General features: G+C 37.1%; 1 long non-coding RNA gene across 1 annotated transcript in view; it reads left to right on the top strand.

Moving 5' to 3' along the window:
- Nucleotides 1-26,549, top strand: part of LOC122742745 — a 114,215-nt gene extending 87,666 nt beyond the window's left edge. Inside the window, exon 3 of the long non-coding RNA XR_006354951.1 lies at nt 26,182-26,549. This is a non-coding gene — a long non-coding RNA (uncharacterized LOC122742745). The remainder of the gene's footprint in view (nt 1-26,181) is intronic.
- The last annotated feature ends 492 nt before the right edge of the window (nt 26,550-27,041 follow it).

The following is a 27,041-nucleotide window of genomic DNA, read 5'->3' as shown; positions in this document are numbered from 1 at the left end:
CATTTGACAGATGACAAAACTGAGATTAATAGTAAAGGTGGAAAAAAAGCATTTATTAAGCAACCATTATGTGCCAGGAACTGTGCCAAGCCCCTTGAAAATGTTATCTCATTTGATCCTCACAACAACCCTGGGTGATACGTACTCTTCTTATCTCCATTTTGGTTGAGGAAACTGAGGCAGACAAGTGAAGTGACTTGTCCAGGGTCTTCCCAGTAGAATTTTAGAACAGAGAATTTTAGAACTTGTTAGCATACAAAAGGATTTCATTCTATTTTAGGATCATTCAGAACACCAAAAGTCAACTTGTTAATTGGGGACATAATTAAGGATATATGTTTTTGACTAATGTGAAAATAGGTTTAACTTGATTAATGTATAATCAATATCAGATTGCTCGCTTGCTTTGGGAGAGGGAAGGGAAGGGAGGGTGGGAGAAAATTTTGGAACTCAAAAAAATCTTTACATGTAATTGGAAAAAAATCAATTAAAATAATTTTTAAAAATATGTTTTACAGATTCCTGCTGGGAAGCACATTGTCTCACATTTTCTTGTTAATCCATGCTCACCAGAGCCTTTATCTCTAGTTACTTTCAAAAACTGACTCATGTATGAGCTTCTCCACGATATCTTTTCCAATTCCTTCAGTCATTTGTGCTCTTTCTCTTCCCCCAAATTAATTTGTAATTTACTTAGTATGGACTTACATATCTGTATACATGTGGTTTCCCTGCATAAAATGTCCCCTCTTAAGGACAGGACCTATTTCATTTTTGTCTTTGTATTTCTAGTGCTTAGCATAGTGTCTGGCACCTAGTAGGCACTTAATAAAAGCTTATTAAATTGAATTGAATTGAGAGCTACATGTGATTTAGAATCATCCTTTTTTTTTTCAGACATCTTATGGAATTTCCTATTATAGGGAAATTGGTTTTACTCTCCAGATGACTTTGCCCCCCAAATCAATTTATGATCCACTTAAAAAAATTCTGCCTCAGCATCAAGACCACCCCTCTTTATTTGTTAACTAACTAATCAGTAAATCAATACGTTACCCCAACACAGAGAAGTCAGTGTTATTTCTTTCCCAACTCATAACATTCTTTTTGGGCAAGATTTTCATGTATTATTTCTTTTCAGTAAGAGTAATACTCATCCTGCATGGGGACTAGAGGGGAAATAAAGTGACAATATGAGTGAGGACCGCAAGGACCTTACTGTAGGAGACTGTTGTCACAGTGAAACATTTCTTTCCAAATGAGGTGATACCACAACTTAAAAACTGACGTATGGTATGCCTTTCGCTTTCTACGATGTACCGCATAGAGGAAAAGTACTGCCGTTCTTACTGCTGATACGTCAAATGTTATACTATACTGGCCCGGGAAAAATAATTCAAACAGCCTGTTCTTAGGACAAAGGGTTAAAAATTTAGAAGGGTCTTGAGACATCCTCAGCTTCCTTTTTGATAGGTGAAGAAGATTGAGGCCCATAGTAGATGCTTACTAAAATTTTATTGACTGAGTGACTAAGGCTACACAGGAAGTATGCCTGGGCGAAGATGAATACACAGGTCACCCAAATCCGAATCCAGTATTCTTTCTACTACACCGTGGTGCCTATAAATTCCAATTTGAGACTGGACATCATGTAAGTAAAAGACATTCAAGGCTATTTTTATATTCCTTCTCAGTTTACTTCCAACAAGTAGCACTTAAGGGTTTACTGTGTTCGAGGCACTCTATTAGGCATTGGAAATCCAAAAACCAAAATGAGCCCCTATTCTTAAGTAAATTATGCTCTACAGGGACATTACAACATAAACACGGTTAAGTATAAAACAGTTGAGAATGCATGGGCCCAGAAAGAGCTAAGAAAAATAGCCCTAGAAACACTCAAATGAGAAAGCTAAAAACTAAGACCAGGGAAAGACTTAGGGAGAGAATGGTGTATGTGCTAACTTGAAGGAAAAGTATAGATTCTAAAAGATGTCTGAGAAAGGAGCATATTCCAATTAGAATGCATTTTTTCAAGGAATAAAATTTTCTTAATATTTTACATATATATTTATACACAAATATATTTATATATACATACATACACACATATATGTATATGTACATAAATGTACACACATGTATCTATATATGCATACACACATATATACAGACATATTTTTATATATTTATATTGCTCCTTTGTTGATAGGAGGTCACACCTGAAGTAAATTGCATGTAGTTTGGGACACTTCTCACTTAGAGGAAAGACAGACAAATCATGGAAACCAAGGGGAGAATTAATGAGACTCGTCTAGTAGTAAGAGGGGTCCCAAGAAATAAGTATGTGAAGCTTGGCAAAATGGAGATTAGACAGGGAAAGAAATATAATTCCACAAAGAGGTAATGGAAACTGATCCCCAGGGTAGAGAGTAATTGTTTAGCATCGTACAGGAAGGCGCAACTAGAATAATGAGGTGAAAACAGGGGAAGGACATCTTAGAATTTAATATTAGAAATAAATTTCTAGTTAATGAACTCCATTTGACACTCAAATGGAGAAATGGTCCTATCAGGAAAGGATGGAATACCAATTCTAGTAACATTGACTATTGTTGTTTGATGTTGTTCAATCATTTTCAGTTATGTCAGACACTTCATTACCCCATTTGGGATTTTCTTGGCAAAGATACTAGAGTACTTTGCCATTTCTTTTCCAACTCATTTTACAAAATGAGGAAACTGAGATAAACAGGGTTAAGTAACTTGCCCAGGATCACAGAGCTAGTAAGTGTCTGAGGCCGGATTTGAACTCATAAAAATAAGTCTCCCTGACTCTAGGCCTAGCACTCTATCCACTGCACCAACTAGCTTGCCATATATTAACCTTTAGGCTAGAGTAATAGCCAGCTAGTAATAGCTAGTATTTATATGACATTCTATGGTTTTCAAAGCACTTTACATATGTTATCTCATTTGATCCTCACAACTACCTTTTGAAATATTTATCATCATTATTCCCATTTTATAGATGATGAAACAGACTGAGAGAGGCTCAATGATTTGCCCTGGATCTCAGAGATAGTAAGATAATAATGGGAGTGAATAAAATGAATACAGAAAGACTGGGAGTTGGGGTCAGGTAGAAATAGAAACCCATTTAACTGGTCCTGATCTTGATATTTCTTTTCTTATTATTGTTCTAAGTCTGCTATCCAGAGACCCTGAGTCACAGAACCACTTGAAATTTAAGTGTAATACTCTGGTTGAAACTACCCCATTTTTAACAGTGATACTTTAAATGAGTGGGCAGCTAGGTGGCACAGTGAATCAAGCACTGGCCTGGAGTCAAGAGGATCTGAGTTCAAATTTGGCCTCAGATACTAGCTGTGTGACACCCCCCCCCCTGCCCCGGCAAGTCACTTAACCCTTTTGGCCTCAGTTTCCTCATCTGTAAAATGAGCTGGAGAAAGAAATGGCAAACCACTCCAGTATCTTTGCCAAGAAAACCCCTAATGGGGCTATGGAGAGTTAAATGTGACTGAAAAAATGACTAAGCAGCAACAACAGACCTTAAATGGGTAAGAGAACAGTGTGTGACTAGTGACTGCAAGCCTCTTAGAATCAGTCAAAGCCATTGGGTCACACTGTAAGCAATCTATATATATATAAAAAAAAAGAAGCCATCTTAGAATCTAAAGAAGAGATTCTGAAAGTCTGACTTTTTATCCTGCTCTTGCAGCTTGACCTAACTGTTTTCTCTTAATCCCTTTTTTTAATGTCATAGAATCCAAGGTGAACCTTACATTTCAGTAGAAACCAAGCTTTGTTTCACAGAAGTTGGATATATACCTCCTTATCATTCTGACCTGGTATTTATGCAATAAAAATTCAGATGGGAATTCTAAACAAATTCATGAAATATGGCCTCTGCCAGGTGGATTTACAATCCCATCTTTTCAAATTATCTGTTTTTCTGAATAAATTGAGGCAAAATTATCATTTTAAGAGAAAGATTTTTATTACCATAGAAAGTTTTTTAATGGCCTGAGGAGAAAAAAAGGCACTAACATCATCATAGCACATTCCTTTGCATTAGTTTGTCCTCTCCCCATATTTAAAGGGATTTATTACTGAAGCACGTGTGGCCAACACCATGTTTACAACTTTATGATAAGACTTAATTGCTTCATGTACTAGCCTGTTTTAAAAATAATCTTGTCATAACAAAACTAAGTAGCAAAACAATATGGTTATTACAAGCTTTGTATGGGTCTTTTTCTCAAGTGGAAATACCTCACACCAGTTATCTCTGTAAGTCAGTGACAAGAGCCACCATCCACTTTATTACTAGAGTTGCTGTTTTTTTAATTGTCTGGAGTCAGTATAAAAATTTTTTTAAATGAAGAAAGAACAAGTTAAATTGATTGGCTATACCAACCACTGTTTAAGTCTACAGAGGAAGAAACAAGACTAAATAATGAAAACCTAACTTTTATTTTGTAATTGTAGCGTGAGTCAAAGATTACTCTAGTTCAAGGTACAGTAATAAACCAGTGTTTTGAAGTAACTATTATAAAAGCAGTGAGTTAAAGAGTACAGCAATAGTGAAAATGAGCCAATTAATCAGAAACCACAGGTTCTAATGCTTAATGATACTAAATGGAAGTGGCTACCATTCAGTCATATGGTTTCAGAGATGCCAAAGTTCTAATGCTTAATGATAACACAATGAAGTGGCTCCAATGAAATTGTAAAGTATCTAAGGTAGCTAGGAAGGAGCTCTAAGTGGAGATACTTATATAAAGCAGTAACTGCTCCTCTCTCACCCCCTTACCTTAAGAAGCCAAAAGACTTCAACCTAAACACTTTTGATTACCATATCCCACTTACCTCCTGTGCCTGTCCTTTTTTCTCTTCTCATCATTATCTCTGGATAAGTAGATATAATATTGGACTGGCTATCAGAAGTCATATACATAGAATCAAAGATGTAGAGATAAAAGGTATCTCTCACACTTCTCAGATGAGGAAACAGACAGAGAAGTGTTAGATTATTTGTTCAAGGTCACACACGAAGGTGGAATTTGAATCCAGGTCCCCAGTCTCCAGAGTTAGTGCTTTTCCCCACCAACCTGTGGTACCTCTCAGTTCTTTCCCATCTCTTCAGCTTTCCAGAAACATTAGAAGACATCTTTGGGGGTCAGGGGTTGTCCAACAGTATTTGCAGAATGTACCTGGAAACTGAGGAGAGGTACGCTAGGAAATGAGATAGGGTACAGAATAGGCATAGAGAAGATGCCAAAGGAAAACAACATTGCCTGTTTCAAGATTGTTCCTTAGGAAGGAATCCAGAAAAGGGAGAAGAATCCCTGAAGGATTGCAACACGGATTCATTATGAATCAACCAGACTCTTGAATGCTGGCCTGGGAACCTCTAACCACTGTGTTTAACATTGTTTCTATGGGGAAGTGTAGTTGGAGTTTCGAATGACCAACTTTCAAATGAGTTGTGTTTTAAAAGTTTGTTTATAAATTTGGGACTCTCCGTATATGGATCTAAAGTGTTGGCTTTTCTTATTTTGGGTGACCCTGGTAACCATAGCAAAATTTCTCCTTTCAGTCACATCTTTAGTTGAGCTCTCTTTGAGGCAATTGTCAAAAACCCCAGAGGGGCAGTTAGCATTGGGGGAGGGGATCATTTGCATTGCTGGTTTTGTTGGAGATGAGTTGAAGAGTTGGCACAGAGGAAAATGAAGTTGACGAACTCTTAGGAAGTGTCACCTGGCTGGTGGTAGTAGGTTTTGGTCAGCAAGGAGTGGAAAGGTCAATTAAGCCTAAAGGCAGCATTCTCTTTGAGAAAGAACCAATTTTTTCTTTTCATAAAACAGTTGAATCATTGACTTTGCTCTTCCTGGATATTTAGCACCTTTATTATTTTATTTATTCATTTATCCATTCATTCATTTATTTGTTCATTTATTTATCTATTTATCCATTTATTTATTTAGAAAATATTTTGTAGTTACTTTTATTTTGCAACAAACATTTATTTTATTTTCCAGCCCAATTTAAGGGTAGTTTTATTCATTTTCATAAGATTTAGAGTTCCAAATTTTTCTCCCTCCCTCCCTTTCCTCCCCTCTCTACAAGACAGCAACCAGGCTATATATGTACAATCCACAAGTGTTCTTTTTATCAGTTCTTTCTATGGGGGTGGATAGTATGCTTCATCATTAGACCTTTGTGATTTTCTTGGATCATTGTATTAGCACCTTTATTATATGTGAATAAGGTCTTCTATTTTTTTTCTCCATTTCTAAATGGGAAGCTTTTAGATTATATGGTTGTCAGGGTAGCTAAGTTTTGCAGTGGATAGAATGCTGGGCCTGGAGTCTGGAAGAAGCATTACATGTTTACTAGTGCATGACCCCAGATAAGTCACTTAAAAAAAACCCCAAATCATCTGTTTGCCTCAGTTTCTCCAAGTGTAAAATGGATATAACAGCACCTACCTCAATGGGTTGTTGTGAAGATCAAATGAGATGATTATTTGTAAAAGTCCTTAGCACAGTGTTTGGAACATAGCAGGTGCTATACAAGTATTTATTCCCCCTGTTCCTCCCCTTCTCCATTAATAGCATGTCAGAAGCTATGTTTTCTATTGGTGTTGTCTTGTTCAGTCATGTCTGACCTTTTGGGACCCCATCTGGAGTTTTCTTGGCAAAGATACTGGAACAGTTTGCCATTTTGTTCTCCGACTCCTTTTACAGATGAGGAAACTGAGGCAAACACGGTTAAGTGACTTGCCCAAGGTCACACAGCTAGTAAGTATCTGAGGTCAGATTTGAACTCAGGTCTTCCTGACTCCAGGACTAGTACTCTATCCACTGCACCACCTTACTGCCTTTCTATTGGTGAGCTCAATGTATTTTCATAGTCAAGTCCTCAGTATATGAGAGGGTAATGAGAGACCTCAGTTTCCTCAGCTATCAAATGAGGAGTTTGGTTATTCCTTCTGGCTCTAGATCTATGTGGCATAGTGGATAGAATCCTATACTTGGAGTCAGGAAGGCCTGAATTCAAATTCTACCTTCCTCAGATACTTACTATATTACCTTGAGTAAGTCACTTAACTTTTTCTCTGCCTCAGTTTCCTCATCTACAAAGTAGGGATAATACTAGCACCTATCTCCTAGGGTTGTTTTAAGGATCAAATGAGATAACACATGTAAAGCACTTTATATACATTCAAGGGATATATGTGTGTGCAATACACACATGTGTATAATATGTATATATATACATGTGTATATACATGTGTGTTTGTGTTTATATACATACATATGTATGCATGATTGTATAATCAATTATATATATGCTAGCAGTTCTTAATATTGCTGTATGAGTGCTCAGTATTGAACATATGTCTTTATGCAATTTTTTATTCTCCAAGTTGCTTTCACATTTTTTCCCTTCATTTATAATCAAAAGCCTTTCTCTGCTGCCTTGTTCTGATGTGCAGGTGATCCTGGCTTTTTAAGGGTTATGCCAGCTGATCATAAGATCTGGAAGTACTACTAAGCTGTGAAAGCCTTTAAATATAGCCCTGGTAGCAAATTATGCTCTCCAAGCACCAGCTTAGCTAAGTCCTGGCCACTTATTCAGTAATGATTTCTTTGGCTATGGTGACCCATTAAAAATAACCAACAAGGTGAATAAAGCAGCTTATATTATTCCCATTATCTCAGATGAGAAAACTGAGGCTCAAGGAGGTAGTACAACTAATCAAAGTCACAGAGCTAATTAGTGCAACAGCTCAGGTCTTCTGACTGAGCCTCATCTCACACACACCCTTTCTACTATGTGGTCTCTGTTGCACTTACGCAAAAGGTAAAATGACTCATTCTGCCCCTCTCTGGCTGACCTCAGAGGCCTCAGCTGGCACAGGCCACAAATGGGATTGGAATTATCAAAGTAACAAGTTGTTGATGGAAAAATACTTAATGCCCTTTCATTGGAGTTCAAATCTGTTCTCAACACTCTGAAACATGATATTGCGTGAGAATTGTTACACCTTTAGAATCTATCCAGTCTGCTAACAGAGTCTCATCTTCATTCATTGCAATCTATCTTTTGTCAAGTGTATCCTAATTCTTCCTTGTTCTTTACCCATATGATTTTACAGCAGAACATCAAGTCAGGTGTGCCAAACTTGTTCCACTTTGGGCTAGAAGGATTATAGAGACACAACCCTACAAAGAGAAATGGTATTTAAATGAACAAATAACCTTTGTGTTGTAACATTGGGTTTATTCCTTTCTGATTTTTTTAAAGGAACATTGGCATGATGAGGAGGCCTAAAGGAGTTTTTAAACACACACACACACACACACACACACACACACACACATATTTTGCTCATTCTTTGTAATGTGAAATGTGAAAGACTTTTCGAGGATGATGGTAAAAGCCATATGCCAATCCAGCAAACTCCTTACTACATCAGACATGTTTGGGGATTAAGATACTTTTTGTTAAGAAAATACTCTAGTTTATAATATAAAGTTAGCATCCATGGTTTAATGATTTTTTTTTTAGTGAGGCAATTGGGGTTAAGTGACTTGCCCAGTGTCACATAGCCAGTAAGTGTCTGAGGCCAGATTTGAACTCAGGTACTCCTGACTCCAGGGCCAGTGCTCTATCCACTGTGCCACCTTATTGATTTTTGAGGGATTAAAATGCAATAAAATATGTAACACTAAAGCTATATTGAACAAAACAATCTTTGATATGGTAGTTCTCAGTGTCTTCAGGTTATTGCTATAACCATAAATCTTATTTTTTCTTTACATGTGTAAACTTGCCCATTCTGTTTAAATGTACCATGAATATGTTCACTTGAATGACAACATCATTGCAGTAAGGTATTCATCAAGTTCCACCCTAATTCTTTATCTTACTTCCCACAAACACTGTTCCAAATTTTTTTCTCTCCTCCTGCCTCCCCCCAAACCTCTCATCCCTGATATCTGATCAGAAGACCTTGTGTCATATTTTATTGAAATAACATGAGCCATTCACTATTCATTCTTCTCTTCTCCTCTACTCTGTTTCTCCAAACCTTTTGACATCATCCTCCATTCTCTCCTTTATTCATTTATAATCACATCATCTCCTTTCTCCTCTAGCATATTGCGCCACAATAATCCCCACTTTCTTTCTAATACTTAATCTTTCCCTTTCTACTGGCTCATTCTCTACTATCTGTCCAAATGCCCAGGTCTCCCTTATCTTTAAAAGAAACTTCACTTGAGCTTCCCTTCCCTTCAAACTGTCATCCTATATCTCTTCTCCTTTTTATAGCCAAATTACTAGAAAAAAGCTGTCTATACCCATTACATCCACTTTCTTTCCTTTCTTCCTCACTTAACCTTCTGTAATCTAACTTCTGACTTCAACATTCATTTGAAACTCTTTCCAAAATTACCAGCTGCTAAATTGGATGACCTTTTCTCATCCCTCACCTTTCTTGGTCTCTCTGCAGCATGTGACACTGGTGACCACCCTTTCCTCTTGGAGACTCTCTGCTCTTGGTTTGCATGAGAGCACATTCTTTCTTGTTTTTTCCTTACAATTCTAACTGCTCCTTCTCACTTCCCTTTGCTGAATCATCATTCATATCATACCCCCCCCCCCAACTGTGGGTGTATGCCAAGGCTCTATGTTGTACCCTCATCTTATCTTTTTCTATACCATCTCCTTTGGTGACTTAATAAACTACCATGAGTTTAATTATCATCTCTATGCAGATGACTCCCAATAGTTTCCAATGCTAGTACCAAATGCCTATGGGACATTTCAAACTGATACAGTAGGCATTTCAAATTAAAAACCTTTTCCCCCTCCAACCTCATGTATCTTCAGAACTTAACTATTTTTGTTGTTGTTGTTGAGTTGTTTTCAATTGTTTCTGACTCTTTGTAACCCCATTTAGGGTTTTCTTGGCAGAGATACTGGAGTGGTTTGCCATTTCTTTTTCTAGCTCATTTTACAGATGAAGAACTAAGGCAAACTAGGTTAAGTGACTTGCCCAGGATCACAGAGATAGTAAGTGTCTGAAACCAGGTTGGAACTCACAAAGATGAGTCTTCTTAACTTCATGTCTATCATTCCATCCACTGTGCCACCTAGGCAATGGACAAACCCATTCTTTCCACTTACTCAGATTTATAACCTTAGCATTACCCTCAACTCCTCACTTATCCATTCCCATATGCAATGATTCAGCCAGTCCTATTGATTCTAAAGCCTCACCTCTTTCACATTTATCCCCTTCTCTCCACTCACACACTTAAGTGGTGCCATACCAGGTCCTCATAATGCCTATTAGAAGATGTTAACTTGCTGATAAGTCTCCCTGTCTCATGTATCTCCCCTCTCCAATCCTTACTTAAGTTGCCAAAATATCACTTTCAATTTCCTGCTCAATAAAATTATTTGGCACATATAAAATTATTCCCAACCATCCTTGGATCAAATAGAATTTCTCCACTTAGTATTTAAAGCCATTCAGTCATGACTCCAACCTACCTATTCTGTCTCCTTATATATGATTTCCCCTTCATGCCCTTTTTGGTCCAATCATACTGACCTTGCTGTTCTTCATATGTAACATTTCATTTATCAGTTGGCTCCCATGCCTGGAATGTATTTCCTCTTCTGACTCTTAGAATTCCTAGTTTCTATCAAAGCACAACTCATTTATTCATTATCTTTTATATTAGACCTTTGCTAATCTTCTCAGATGCTAGTGTTTCCCTCCCTCCAAATTACCTTGTGTTTATTTAGCATATATATATGTTTCATATTTTATATATGCTTATGTGCATGTGTTGTCTCTCTCTTAGAACATAAGCCCCTTGAAAGCAAAAACCAGCTTATTTTAGTCTTTGAATATCAAGCCCCTAGGACAGTACCTGGAACCTTAGAGGAGTTTAATAAATGCTCATTGACTGACTGATAACTGAACTCATTCGGCATTAAATAATTGACCTTAGAATTATGATAAACCACAAAGATTTTCTGGGCATGAGTAGGACCAAATCTTCATGCTACCTCTGGAGGATACTCTGTTAATTTTGCGCCTTCACCCATTACCCTGATCAGACATCTTGAGATGATGCCCAACCATTGACAGGCAAACTGACCTAGTCCATTGTTGTACGTTTGCCTACAGGAGCTTAAAAAACAAAAACAAACAAATTCATACTGATGCCAGAGCAACATCTGGCACTTAAACTGCTGAAGAGTAATGCTACATCAAACCTGCCAGCCCAAACAACACTCAATGGGTAGATAGAACATATTCATTTGAGCTTTTTAGCCATGGGAGCTAATAGCTAAGTCACCCCCTTCCACAACCAATGAAGAGTGAGTGATAAGAACACCTGGTAGAGTTAAAGAGATGCTGAGTGAATAGTATAGAGGGGACTTTTAGGGACAAGAGTGATAAAATAATGGGAACAAATGCTGTGATGAACCATGGAAGAAGTAAGAGGTACTCATTGGAAAGAAGTCCATAGAGATAGTAAACTACAATTGCAACTTGGGTCTACCAGACAGATGCCAATAGCAAAGTATATTATTCTGCAGCTACTTCTAAAAAAAATTTGTGAGTAAATAACATCTACCTACAAAGCTTGGAAGTTCAGCTTCCTTTTGTCTGTTTTTTTTTTTTAAAACCTAACTACTACGAGGCTATTGTTTTGGTTCCTAGAAAAAAAATTAAAAGACACAAATGAATTAGACCAGCGGCCAAGATATTCTAAGCAGATCTACAGTTACCCAAGCCACAGTGGTTTGTTATGAGGGGCAGGAATTCAAGAAGGAAATAAGACCTACTCCAAACATATCATATCCAGCCATCCTATGAAAAGTATCCCATTATGGGGTATATACTGGCATCCTTCTGATGTAAAATGAAGAGGAGGTTTTTAGTGTTATTTTAAAAATAGGAATCTACTTTTGTCACAAAACTGAAATACACGTTTGTGAATTACCAAGTGTTTTCTTGGTAATGTGTGTTTTCTTCAAAAATGAGCGGGACCCATGTCCTTGCAACATGCTTCTAAAGGAAGAAAGATTTTTTTTTTGTAGTCAACTAAGCTTCAGAAAACAGCTTTTAAAAATCAGCTAATAAACTTAAGAGAAAACAGCAACAGCAAAGTTAGCAAAGAAATATAGGACGTCAGAATCAAGGCAAGAGAAATCTAGTCACGAGATTAGGATATGTAATTTTCTTACCAATGTACAAGGGTACAGTCTGAAGAGCTCTAATGATTTGTCATAATGAGACAGGCTTCCTTTTGGAAACTTACATCTGTTTTGGTATTACAGTATTTCTGTTTTGACCAGAAATTCTTCTTGGCTGAGCTGCCACTGCATCTGTACTTATCAAATCTGGTTCTTCGGAGCAATTTAAGTGTTCAGATGACAGAAAGAGATCTCTCAGTTCGACGCATGGAAAATTTATAAGCTGGTCTCCCTTGGGCATTAAAAGGAGAATCAATCCCATTCATTCCATCTCTCTGTGTAGCAAAGCTTTCTCAGGTGTTGAGTGCGCTAATAAAATAAGCTTGTATTTTCTCAAGTTCATGGTACTGTTCAAGAAAATGAAATAGTTATTTCATGCAAGGAAACAGTCTTTTTGTGCATTGTATTTGGGCTTGCAAATACAATGAAAGTGCAGTGAGACTAGCAAACAAAACCAAACCATAAATTGATATCATTATTAGAAGATTATTGCGGCATAGTAGATAAAGTACTGAGTTTGGAGACAAGAAGACTTGGGTTTTAATCAGGTCTCTGAGACTTATTTATTAGCTTGTGATCTTGGTAAAATCATTCTGAACCTGAGTTTTCTCATCTTTAAAAGGGAAGAAATGTCACCTGTAATATCTGTCTCATAGGGTTGTTGTGAGGCTCAAAGGAACCAATATATGTAAAGGCATTTGTACATTTTGAGGTGTTATATGAATGTCAGTAATTATTATTAGCCCTGACTGGTTTCCTACCCTCCATCCTTCTTTGTTCTCTCCTTGTTTCCTTTCCCTATTTGTTTTTTCAGAAATCATTAAATGGTGGTAATTTCTGACTTACCTTTTGTTTGTTATCTTCAGTCATTTCCAGCTGTGGCCAATTATGTGACCCCATTTCTTGGCAAAGATACTAGAGTGGTTTGCCATTTCCTTCTCCAGATCATTTTACAGATGAGATACTGAGGCAAACAGGGTTAAAGTGACTTGCCTAGGGGGGCAGCTAAGTGGTACAGTGGATAAAGCACCAGCTCTGGATTCAGGAGGACCTGAGTTCACATCTGGCCTCAGACACTTGACACTTACTAGCTGTGTGACCCTGGGCAAGTCACTTAACCCTCATTGCCCCACCAAAAAAAAAAGTGACTTGCCTAGGGTCACACCACTACTAAGTGTCTGGGGTCAAATTTAAACTCATGAAGATAAGTCTTCATGACTCCAGGTCTGGCACTCTATCAACTGCCTGACCTGGCTGCCCTCCCCCTTTAATTCTGACTTACCTTTAATTCCCACTATATTGGTAAAACTCATTTTATTTTGCTGTATTTATTTTTTAATGGTGACCCTGGTTATGTGTGTGTGTGTGTGTGCGCGCGCACATGCGTGCGCGTGCATATGTGTGAAGTATATAATTAATTATATTTTGTTCAAAAAATCAAAAATAGTTTCTCAATGATGTGGAATCATGAAACACAAATAAGATTCTGTTCTAAATGTTATTACCATGCCATCTTAGAGAAACTTAGAATCCTACAGATTAGCAACAAGGTTTTTAGTAGAGATGCTATATGTGTGTGTATACATACACACACATGTGCATACACCCTTTACAATACAATGTTCCTACCCAATTCCTATTTTTATTGTGAAGACTCATCAGATCATATGTTGGGAAACATGGAAAACAAAGCTACATTATACTACATACAATAGTGGTGATTTACTTGTGAATTCTATAGTCCTGTCCCATTTCTTTAACATAGCTGAGTTTTTGAGCTCCTCAAAATGAGAGAAGCAAATGAAGGTTTGGAAATGTTTTTATGGTCTCCAGGATTTAATATACTCACAAAACTTCTCTTTAAGATCAGATCCTTTATATGTTTTGTCTTTGGAGATACATACCACATATGTGTGTGTTTGTATTATGTGTATCTATGTTATATTTGTGTGTATATATATGTGTGTGCATCTATATGTAGATACATGTACATATTTACTCTTAATTGGTGGTATTTTATTGTACTCTTAACATTTTTTTTGGCCAAATCTTTTTAACAGTGATGAAACTTTTTTTGTGTTCATTTCCTTGTGATCAGTCATTTTAAGACTTCACCTTGGGAAAACAGAGCAGCCTGTCTGATAGCCCTTTTGAAAGGAGCACGTTGCAGTTGACATTAAACTAAGTAAATCAAAATTCTTTTCCGTTTCTGTAGCGTGAAACTTACTGAAGACTCTTTTACACAGTCTCTTCTTTGTGGTTGCTCTGAGAAGTCTTGCAAACATTGATTCTTATTTCACTCTTCATACATTGGTGTATTTTCTTTTAAAATGGAGTTTAAAGTTAGGTAGTCAGAAGACAAGGAGAAAATGTACTTGCAATTCACAACTGCTAAACCTTGTTTCTAAATTAGATTTCTAAATTAGAAAGCCAAAAGACATGACCTGTTTGGAAGAAGTATCATCTGAAAAAAATAAAAATAAAAAAGCAATAGCAACAGCAACAGATACAACTGACAACCATCTGACATCTTTAAATGTCAGGTACATCACACATCACAAATAACATCTTCATAATCAAACCTCTTTTAAAATATATTTTATGTAAATACATTTTAGTGAAACCACAAGCTGTTTCTCTCAGTTTTGTTTTCAGCTGGCTTTGATCAAGAGATTGCCATCCTACATCCAATTCAATAGCTTTCAGCCCAAAGTCAATGACATGGCTGGTTCAGTGTTATTCTCTGAAAGGTAGCTCACTCTGCCTGGTGTTTGTAAATATGATTCTGAATAGCACTCAACATGGCAGGTTGGAAACAAATTATTTGTTACTGGAGGGAATTGTCAAAGTTGTATGAAAATGGTGGTACTGGGTACAATGTCCAGTCATTTAATCAGCTGGCTGCCACACCCAGCTTGTGTGAGCTGGTATTCTATTTGTAAGTTTAAATTTTTTTTAATTCCTTAATGGAGAATCAAAATGCAGAGTCCATTGTTAGAGCATGAGTTCTAAGTAATTTATGGGGTTATTTCTACCTTTTTTTGCATCTTCTCTCTAATAGTAATAGCCATGGCATTCTAAGGAAGAATTATTTGATTATATATATGAGCCTCTCCCAGGCTCTGAAGTTAGATTATTGAGGTTACATTGTCAAAAAAATCATGGCTAAATTTAATGTTGAGGTATGTTATCTAAAATCCACTGGGAAGGTAGCATTTGGTCATTGGTGGGGGGAAGAGGAATGGTACCAACTACTTTGTGACACTTGGAAATATTTCTAATTAAGCAAATAGGTTTTCAGGTTGTAGTGTCAACAAATGTCTTTGTGAGGGGGGAAAGAGGAAGAAAAAGTTAAGTTACATGTGGAACAACTTTGCAGAAAAATATTAATTTTAAGATGAGTAAGACTCGAGTTTGAGTGCATCGAGCTACAGAACGCTGGAGTGGGTGTTTTAATGCCTTGTTTGAACATACCTTCAATGAAACGTTTCTGTTGTGCCTCCTGCACTGCTCAGTAATTCCCAGGTTACAGATGTCATTAATAGAGAAGTTAATTCTATTTATCCCCCTAGATTTGACCTTTTCAGTTGTGGTAAATTGTGTTAAAGAAAAAAAAAAAGATAAGTGCTCTGAAGAAAGTGCTTCAAGACTGTGTTGTGTTTCACTCTTTCCAGATGACTAAAATTAAAATGATTTCCTAAATCGAGTCATTGGGTTTTACGGTGTTTCTAAAAGTGAAGGGCAACTTTTAGAAGAGGCTCTCAAAGTGTCCTCTCAGGGTGAGATGAGAGTTTAGGTGAGGCTTGTGGGTAGCAATGCTAATCCCGAGAGTGATTAATAAAAGTCAAAGAGTCGGTGACTGGAGAAGTCAGGCTTTCAGAGGGTTTGCAAAATTATCTCCTCTGCTGCTGTTTTGCCTGAGACGAAGCTCCTTGTTCTGATAGCTCAAAATTGTGAAAGATTTTGACAGAATTAAGATGCAAAGATGTGAACTCAATTATAAATCATATTTCAGGCAGGGCTGCCTAATGCCAGAACACCCTGTCTCAAATAAAGATGTAATTGATTTGTTTGTTTACAACATTAGCTGGAGTACAGTGTGAAATACTGATTTCACTAGGATTCCTTCAAACAGGCATCAAGTATGTCAATCCTTCTTAGTAACTTTTATATTTGTAATGATAAATTTTTAATCATTTAAATAATAAGCATTCTTTGCATCACTGAATGCCTACTGTGGGGTTTGCTATGATCTCAGCATGTGGTTTTTGCCATTTAATTAGTCATGCATTTTTGATCTAGAAATCCACTTACTGAATAAAATTATAACATATTACCACCCGTGTGTCACTGTGGCCTTTCTTTACCATTTTCCGATTTTTAAAATAATAGATTAAGAGAATGCATATTCCTGCAAAAGATGTGTGTGTGTGTGTGTGTGTGTGTGTGTGTGTGTGTGTGTGTGAGAGAGAGAGAGAGAGAGAGAGAGGTGGAGAATTAACTGTTTTTAATTGATAGAACTATGAAAATCCTGAAGGTTAAATAAAATGCACTGTTTGTTCTTTTTTGAAAGAAGGAGTAGATATATTTTGAAGCTCAATTTAATGCATTAAAGCACTAAGGAATGTCTCTCTCTTTATAAATATATCTATCTATATTTCTTTTTAAAACACCCTTTTGCAACTTTAATAAATTCAGATAGTGAGAAGTACTGATCAAAATACTGTCTGAAATATTCAGAAATTTCTCCAGACTGTTTTTGAACACTCCTGTCCCTTTTAAAGACTTGTTTGGGCTTTTGAGAAGCTAATTGATTGCGAGTACTTCAGTGTTATCAGGAAAAGAAGCGTCAGTGAATGGTTTCAAAATGTGTCATGTTCTTCTTGGTTCAATCTGAGCTGGGGGTGTGTGTGGGCATCTTGGTATTTGAGGAGACAGAAAAAGTTACTATTGGACACATATATGTTGTGCTTTTGAATTAAATGTGAAGAAGAGAATTTCAGATAGAGAGCTTTTTTTTCATCTCTCCCTGCACCTCTTCTGCCTTTATTTCCTAGGAAAATTCTTCCTGGATTGCTGGGGCATGGTGGCTTAATTCACACACAACCTCTCCTCAATTCCTCAGGCCCCTAAATTGATGTAACAATTACATTAGTGAATTAGATAACTTAGTCACCTAAGTTTTTGACAAGCAGATACTTTGTCATTGTGATTTTTGCATTTTGAAGTATATCAATTTATTTCCCGTGTTGGTGTTTTAGCTTGTTTCTTTTTTAATGAGCAAATTTTTGCGGTATCGGACTGTTGTTTGGTTTCGATATTAATATATAAAATAGACTATGTAGGTGTTATTTATTTTTGTGACAAGTAGCTAGTTAGCAGATTGCAGTAAGAATCTTAATTTGGTGTAAGTGAATTGAATCCTTGGTAGTCATGATATTACTCTTTGATTTTTTTTTCCTTTTACCGTGAAAGGTAACAATTGCATATTGTATAATGAAAAGCCAGTTTCCCCTCAGGTCAGAACTGACAAATGCTGTGTAGGCAGTTTCAAATCGAATCGGTTGGTTAAACATTAATTATTCTGGTTCAAGGGAAATTGGATCACAGTTGTTTTATAATTGGAGTTTACTAGAGTATTTATCAGTCCTCTGCCTCTTTTTATCCACTAAAAAGGGTTAATTTTGTACCTGATATGTACCAGTTCTGTTTGTATTGTGGCTTGTGCAGCCTCTCAGTTAAGTGCAGTTGGTAGCTGAAATGTTGAAAGTAGTTTGGGAACAAAATGTTTGCTTCAGCCATGACAGAATTGGCCACAATTTGCCGATTGCACTGATAACAAAAGTCAGCAGCATAAAATAAGTAGAAAAACAGCTCATTCGATGATGAGACCACTGAAGATTTGGATGTATATGTATGTGTGTTTTTTTTCTAGTGTTTGTGTTATGATGGAACCGATGGTTTGAAAAAAAAAGTCCTCATCAACCGTTGTTCTGTTAACCATTTCACTTGTGGAATTTCCTTTAGACAAAATTCTGAAAGTATGCCATTAGACACCAGCTATGAAATTGACTTAAACCTACCCCTTCTTCATACCTGAATATACCCATCAAGTTCTTATCCAGGCATACATTTCCTGAAACTACTAATGCTATCTTTTGAAGTAATGTCTAAATTAGTTTATAAAGTAGAATGAAATGATAGAACTTGAACAGTGTTTAAAGTGTGTATCCCTCTGCATTACATTGAACCCCAAACAAAGAAAATTCTACCTTGAATTCCTGAATATGATTATGCCTAAAACATCATATTTTTGTTTGAGAAAGATGAGTAAAGCATTTCATGTTGAGAGGAGACTACAGTGTCTTCTCTTAAGATTACATCATTTTAACTTCTGATTCCCTGTGCCTTGGGACATATGGAGTTATTATTATTATTATTATTATTTTTAAATCAACTTCTTTCGAGCAGCAGTTTGAGCAAGGTTCATGTTCGACTTATCGAATCTTTGTTTTCATAAATAAATACAAATAACTCAAACAGAAACTTGGTGGCTTCGGTGATAATAAAATAGCAGCCACGGGGAAATTTTCTTCATTAAAATGTTCTTTCACAACCCACATTCAGTTTCGGTAGGAAAATTATTAACCTTTTCAACAGCATCAAATGTCTTTTGAAGTCCAAGCGTGTTGAAATATGGGCTCAGAATTTACTCAGGACTCTGTGATCTGGAGCTTTGGGCTCTGTCTTAAAACTTGGGGGTACAGTTTTTCCCCCAAACGCTTCTTTTTTTCATCTTGACAGAGATAACTTTTAAATTGTATTTTACTTGATGGCTTTTACCAAAGACTATATTGAAGTCTTTTTTCCTTTATTTTAATATTAGAAAAAAAAAGTCTTTTAAATTGTTTGGCTTCTATGAAAGAGGAAATGTTCTTTAGTTTCACTGTTCTCCTTTGCAATTCTTGTGTGTGTGTGTGTGTGTGTGTGCATTTTTTTTGTCTTTAACCAGTTGAACTACATTTTAAAGTAGACAGATGGCTGTCTGACGTTATCTGTAGGTACCAACTCCTGCTGTGCTCCATCTTCTAGACTCTTTTCAGTGCCCATCAAACGAAAGAAAGCTAGTCTGACCAGTTGGGGCTTGTTTTGTGGGTAAAATACTGCAGAGTCATTTTGCTCGATTTATAGCCAGTGGAGGAGAGATGCCTTCCCTTCTCTGCTGCTACAGCCTGTCAAAGTGACAGAAAGACAGAGTCCACTGAGTTGTGCAAAAGGCATAGAATTGGGGCAGAAAATGGGGACCAAGCGGGTGGAGTGGGAGGAAGACACGGGAGTCCTTTTTGGTGGGCAGTTTCCATTTTAGTTATATTCTGTGAAGGTGATCAACCCATAACTGCTCAGAAGTTCCTCCCAGAAATCTGCACAAGAGCCTCTCAAATAAATTTTCCACCATGTCTGGTATGGGCTATGCTTTAAAGTGGCTTATTCGATCCCCTCTCGCCCCAGCTCAACAATCATGCTCAGAAACTGAGGAACACATAATATTCCTCTGCAAGAATTTTGTGTCATTGTAGTTCTGACTCTTTCAGTGTGTCACGGTATGTTTTTTTTTTCATATTCGCAGCCTACTTCCTGTATGAGGTTAGTTTTTGCAAATGATAAACTATTTTTAAATGTATGCACATATATTTTACATATATATGTGTAGATATGTATGTTTGTAGATATGTATGTGTGTATATATATATTGCCAGTAAGTAAATTGAATCCTGTCAGTGACAGTTTGAGCATTTCCTTTGTACTGTATGTAGGGTTCTGATTCATCCAACATCTGCTAGCTTGCAGGGCTGGAAACACACATAGTCTGCATCCAGACGTTTGTCCTCTCCTTACTGTTCATAGTCGTTACTCAGAATCAGATTGAGCAAAAGCATTTTCCCTTTTCAGTTGCCTTCTCTTCACTTCACACCAGCACTGAGCAGAGTGGCTGCAGTAGAAAACCCGAAGGGTGGAAACTCGGCTGTCCCATGTTTAATGTCCCACAGAGTTTCATTCCGGCAATCAGCCTTTGTAGGAGTATATTAAAACGATGACTCAAGCCAACATTTCTTGACAGTGAATCCCAGGGGTTTCTTGAAATTTCTTAATGGCTTTTGACCAGAGATTAAAGCACATTTTCTTCCCTGCAGCTGGGGTCTTGGGAGACAGGCCATTCCATTTGTGAAATGAGTGGGATTTTGTGAATTTTTAAGAATAGCCACTTCTTGACAATATGGATAATAACAAGTTCAATTACATTTAAAAGCCATGTGTTAATCAACAAGCATTTATTAAGTACCTACTATGTGCCAGACACTGTGGTTACAAATACAAAGAATGAAGTAATCCTAGTATGTGCTTTGCACTCACTGGATATAGTACTGGAGTGGGGTGTGGGAATACAAACTCTAAATTGGGTCCCTTGTCCTCATGGAGTTTGCAGTCTAGAAAGTGGACATATATTTGTCATATATTACTGTGAATTATAATTAAGTTCAAAACAAAGTTCTCTGAATTTTGAAGGGGGAACCATTAGTGAGTTGACTAAGGGATAATTAGAGTAAGCTTCATGAAGGTGATTGTCTTTAAGTTGGGTTTTCAAGACATAGTAAGAATTAAACAGGAAAGGTAAATGTGGGGGGGGCGGGGGGGGGGTTGATATTGCAGTCTCAGAAAACAACATGAACAAAGGAACAGAGGCCAGAAAACACACGGCAAGTTCTGGGAGAAGAGAGAGTAACTTACTTTACTTTGGTTGGTATAAAGATTATGTGGACATCCATGGTGTAAGTTAGAAAGGTAAGGGAAACAGATTTTGAAGGTCTTGAATGCCACACAAGGGAGTTTGAACTTCACTTGGTAGACACTGGGGAACCAGAGAAAATTTTTGAACTAAGAATAACATAATCAGAGCTATGCATGAGAAAGATAAGCATTAGTAGTATGGATATGTGGGGGGAAGAAACAGAGGTGGGGAGACTTATTAGCCTAGGGGTTCTTAACCCTTTCTATGTCCTGGCCTCTTTCAGCAATCTTTGGTGAAGCTTAGGGACTCCTTCTCAGAATAATCATAATAGGTCCTTACCTAGGATTACAATTTTTTGAAATACAGTTACAAAATATGTGAGAAAAAAATTAATGCATCCCAGGTTAAGAATCCCTTTGTTAGGCTATTGATATGGCATTCAGTAAACGTTAGCAAATCAAATAAACACATATTTATTGAGTGCCCCTGTTATGAAAGAGACAGTGTTGTAAGGTCCCTGCCATCTAGGTACTTAAAATCTAGGCATAGGGGGCAGCTAGGTGGTGCAGTGGATAGAGCACCGGCCCTGGAGTCAGGAGGACCTGAGTTCAAATCCGGCCTCAGACACTTAACACTTACTAGCTGTGTGACCCTGGGCAAGTCACTTAACCCCAATTGCCTCACCAAAACCAAAACCAAAACCAAAACCAAAAATCTAGGCATAGGTATATTATGAATCACTTAAGACCATGAATAATTAAAATGTTTCATTTTAGTTCATACCCTACTCTCTTTGAAGTCTATGGTGAAAGTCCTTTATAAGGGGGTCCTTTTTTTTGCTTTTTGGTGAGGCAATTGGGGTTAAATGACTTGTCCAGTGTCACACAGCTAGTAAGTGTCAAGTGTCTGAGGTCAGCTTTGAACTCGGGTCCTCCTGAATGCAGGGCCGGTGCTCTATCCACTGTACCACCTAGCTGCCCCTAGGGGGTCCTTTTAATACTAAAATAATTAAATACCCTTATATATCACACTAGAGAGGGCATGGAGCAATGGGAAGAGCCCTGTAAGGTGAGTCAGGAACTCTGAGTTATGTAGACATTAACTGTTATTCACCAACACTGTGACTTTAGGTAAGTCACTTCCCCTAATCTAGGCCTTTATTTAGCTATAAAATTAGAAGATTGAACTCGGCTATCTCTCTCTAGGTTCACTTCCAGCACTGACATCCTATGGTTCCTACAAACTCAATCTCTGCTGCCTCTGCCAACCTAAAAATCCCAAACAAACAAAACCAAAACCTGAATCACGTGAGAACATCCTGAAGGAAAAAAAGGACACAAAAGGACAAAGAGAAGCCAGTGGCCTAAAATCCAAAGCACAAGAACTGTCCGAGGCACTTTTTTGAGTATAGAGTGAAGAGAATAATTTGCTGACTACCCTCCCATGGCTCAGGATCATGTTTTACTAAACAAGATTTCATTGGCTCCAGTGCAGTTAGGGCCCTTGTCCCTTTTGGGGTAGAGTATCTCCACTCTGAATTACTGACATTTTTTATGGAGGAGATGCCAGTTCTAAGATTGGATCTTATAATATTTTTTGGGGGGGAGCTCATTTATATCAAATTCATGCATATAACCCTTTCATTGATCACAGAATAAAAAAATTTCTACCACATACCTAGTGAAGCATCATTATCTCACTTAAAATTTGGATGAATTATGGCCTTCACTATTGTATGCTGTCCTAGTCACTTGTTGGAACAGATAATCTAGAGAAGTTACTTGGATTCCAGTGTTATTCTACTACAAAACCTAGACTTTTCTGACAGAATGGGAATCACCTAGACTCTTTGAACAGAATGGAAATGGAAGCTCACGTAACAATGAGCTGGTTACTTGTTCATTTGGCTTTCTAGAACTCTTTGTCCACAGCAGAGGCTACACAAACATTTCTAAAAATTTTGGTTTAGAAAGGGCCAGCCTGTGATGTGAGTGATACGCTTATATTTTTGCCAATGAGAACTCCCTGTTGATAGCTAAGAGCTGTTTGATCTTAAAAATATAGGGAACATTTTCTCATAGAAAGAAAGAAATTGAGGTGGTTCATTATGGATTTTGTGCATTTTCCTACAGATGCTGCTATTCAGGGATAGGTGAATTGTTCAACTAGATAGTGAAAAGATGGCACAACTTCCAAGTGGAAATGCCCACTTCTCAATGTTGATACGTTAATGGAGGCATGAAGTTGAAGTCATTTTGTAGGGTTAAGTGAACAAAATGAAGGTCAACTTTCTGGCATCTTCACTGCATTTGGAGCCTTGAATGTCACCTCCCTTCCTGTCCTCTCTAAACAGCTTCAACAATGATATACATCTGAGCATCAGATGTGACCTTTCCTAGCCCATGGTGACAGTTTTCAAAAGAGAAGACCATGTGACTTCACACCTGTTATTTCAATTTATCCATTCCATCTTTGTCTTTGTAAAAATTCTATTGGGTTGGGATGATTAAGAATAGTCTCCCCGAAAATGGCACACAACTTGAACCAAAACTACAATGGTCTAAAGAGGCAATAGAATTCATATACTCATCTCAAGTCTTGATATTGTTCTTCAGCACTCTTACGGTTTTGGGTCTCATTGAATAATGGTTAATGTAGCTTCTGCCATCTTCACCTTCTTCCAACTATAGGAAGAATATACTGTCTGGAGTGCTCTTATTTTATGTAAAATCTCAGTATTGGAAGGTCATCTCATATGACCTCTTAGTTTTAACATTAATGTCTCTTATTTTTATATTACATTAATTTCTGAATAGATCCCTTTGCCCCACACCTTGTGTGCCATCTCTTCTATATTTTTTAAAAGATAAAAAAGCATTTCACCAAAGCTATCTATTCCCATATGAAAAAATGCTCTAAATCTCTAATGATTAGAGAGATGCAAATTAAAACAACTCTGAGGTACCACCTGACACCTATCAGATTGGCTAAAATGACAAAAAAGGAAGATAATAAATGTTGGAGAAGCTGTGGGAAAATTGGAACACTGATGCATTGTTGGTGGAGCTGTGAACTGATCCAACCATTCTGGAGAGCAATTTGGAATTATGCCCAAAGGGCGATAAAGCTGTGCATACCCTTTGACCCAGCAATTCCACTTTTAGGTCTTTTTCCCAAAGAAATCATGGAAGGGGGAAAGGGACCCACATGTACAAAAATATTTATAGCTGCTCTTTACGTGGTAGCAAGGAATTGGAAGTTGAGGGGGTGCCCATCAATTGGGGAATGGCTGGACAAGTTGTGGTATATGAATACAATGGAATACTATTGTGCTGTAAGAAATGATGAGCAGGAGGAGTTCAGAGAAACCTGGAGGGTCTTACGTGAGCTGATGATGAGTGAGATAAGCAGAACCAGAAGAACATTGTACACAGTATCATCAACATTGAGTGTTGATCTACTGTGATGGACTATATTCTTCTCACCAATGCAATTGTACAGAAGAGTTCCAGGGAACTCATGATAGAAGAGGATCTCCAAATCCAGGGGAAAAAAAAAAAGAACTGTGGAGTATAGATGCTGATTGAACCATACTGTTTCTTTTGTTTTGGGTGCTGTTGTTTTTTTTTTCTATTTTGATGTTTTGCATTACTGCCCTGATTTTTTCTCTTATAACAGGATTAATGCAGACATAGGATTAATGTTATTATGTGTGTATATATATGTGTGTGTATCTATCCATCTATATGGATATGGATATGTATAGAGATATATAGATATAACCTATATCAGATTACCTGCTGTCTAGGGGAGGGGGGAGGGAGGGGAGGGAGGGAGAAAGATCTGAAATTGTAAAGCTTGTATAAACAAAAGTTGAGAACTATCTTTACATGTAACGGAAAAAAAAATACCTTATATGTAAAAAAAAAAAAGACAAAACCCCATTATGTTAACATAAATAACATTTTTATGAAAAATAAGTATATTTTCCAAAATAAAAAAGATTGACATTTTAATAAATTTTATAAATCTCAAAAAAAAAAAGCATTTCAGCAAAACCGACAACTTAATCATGTTTAACAGTATATTTTATATCCATAGTACCACCACTACCACCATCCACATACTTCTCCAGTGAAGAGAGAGAGGTGCATTTTCTCAGCTCTTTCAGGCCCAACTTGATCATTGGACTTGCATTGCATTCTGGCTTATTTTATTTTTCTTTGCATAGAATCTACTTAAATGGTAATCTGTATCTCTCCTGTGTCATTCTAGCTTCTATCTATGTCTTATACTCCTTTAACTTTGAGAACAGGGACAAATGTCTTAGTCACTTTTATATGGCTCTCACTTAGCACAGGATTTTGTATGTAAAGAGAACATAAATGTATGTCAGATTGAGCAGAAACAAAGTCTTGGGATCCCTCTTTTCCCATGAGCTTATTTGGCAGTAACTCTACACTGATATTTCTCTTTTTAAAAATTTCTACCTTTGAGGCATGTGGTGTTAGGCATGTCAGGTTAGGTGAGCGCTTTCTTTGTGCTTACAAGTGGTTGTTTTCGGCTCTTATATAAAGACTTATTCCAAGAAAGCAGACAGGAGAAAACATTAATAGCAATATGGAAACCTGGCTGAACAAGGAAATAACAGAATCAATTAAAATTTTTCATTCTAAACCATTAAGGTGATCCCAAATACAGTGGCATGCCTTTGGGACCCTTACATTACAATTCCTCCTTTTGTTCTCTCTCCCCAGTTTTCACGGAATCCTATAGTTTTAAAGCTGGAGGGAACCTCAGAGGGTAATTTGTACTGTCTTGTTATGTTACCGATGAGAAAACTAAGGCCCAGACCTGTGGAGTAGCTTGCCTGAGGTCATATCATTCTCCATTTTTGTTCATTAAAGCTGTTAAATTTGATTCTTGGGCCTTGCAAAGAGCCCTTCTTTTGAAACTGAGTTGCTTCTTACTGTGGTATGTCAGATCTCTCTTTTCCTTTTCAGTTTTTGTATATTGGAGTTGCTGTCTCTTAATATGTGGTCGGTAGTGATCTGTGTTTTTCATGAATGTTTTTGTTTCAGAATAACTGGGAGATGACACAGGAAGCTACATGTCACAGTTGATCGAAAATGACATAGACACTGAAAATCAGGACTTTCAGCCCAACTCTGAGCTCCTTGTTGAATGGTGATCACAATCAGGAGAAATGCAAATGCAAAAAAAAAAAAAGAAAGAAAGAAAAGAAAAATGAAAAAAAAAAACCCTGAAAAATAAAGAATAAAAAGTTTATCCCCAGGATTGGGGCTAGTGAATTTACACTGTGCAGTTTTACTTGTGATATTAGCATAGTATCTCAGGCATGGGCTCTTCTGGTTGTATTTGTTCATCTGCCCAGAGTTATTTGTGTCTTAATTCTCTCTTCCATGATCAAAAGCAAAACGAAAGAAAATGTCAGTCATTTGTTTATTCACTATTTTTAGCACCAAGTTAACTAGTAACTGGAAAAGACAGTAGATTTATTTCTTCCAAACCTCATGTAAACCATGTGGTAACCTCACAGAAGATTAACAAGAACGCCTAGATTCTCTCTGCAGCTTTTGTTCTGGTTCTTTCTTTTTTTCATATAATTCACTAAAAAACAAGTATTCATATCATTGTACTCTGCCATTTTAAAAAGGCAATCAAAGGCCCTTTCTGACCCACTCTGAGCTGGGGCACCTTTTGTCATAGTGGCAAAAATAGCATAATGTGGCATGTGGCCACCTTTGCCCAATTCCTGCCATAATTTCGATTTCCTCTTCCACCCTCTTTCTCTCCAGATCTTGTCTTCTCAATATTTTCTAAAAAGTCATTTTTGTATGGAGGAGGGGAGGGAGAGGCCCAGTAATGCTCCATGAAGGTAAATCACATCAAACACTTAGTGTAATAAAACAGCTGTTGT

This window comes from Dromiciops gliroides, chromosome 2, assembly GCF_019393635.1.
Source record: "Dromiciops gliroides isolate mDroGli1 chromosome 2, mDroGli1.pri, whole genome shotgun sequence".
Classification (NCBI taxonomy): domain Eukaryota; kingdom Metazoa; phylum Chordata; class Mammalia; order Microbiotheria; family Microbiotheriidae; genus Dromiciops; species Dromiciops gliroides.
Note: the sequence above shows the minus strand (reverse complement) of the source record. Positions and strands in the feature narration are given on the sequence as shown.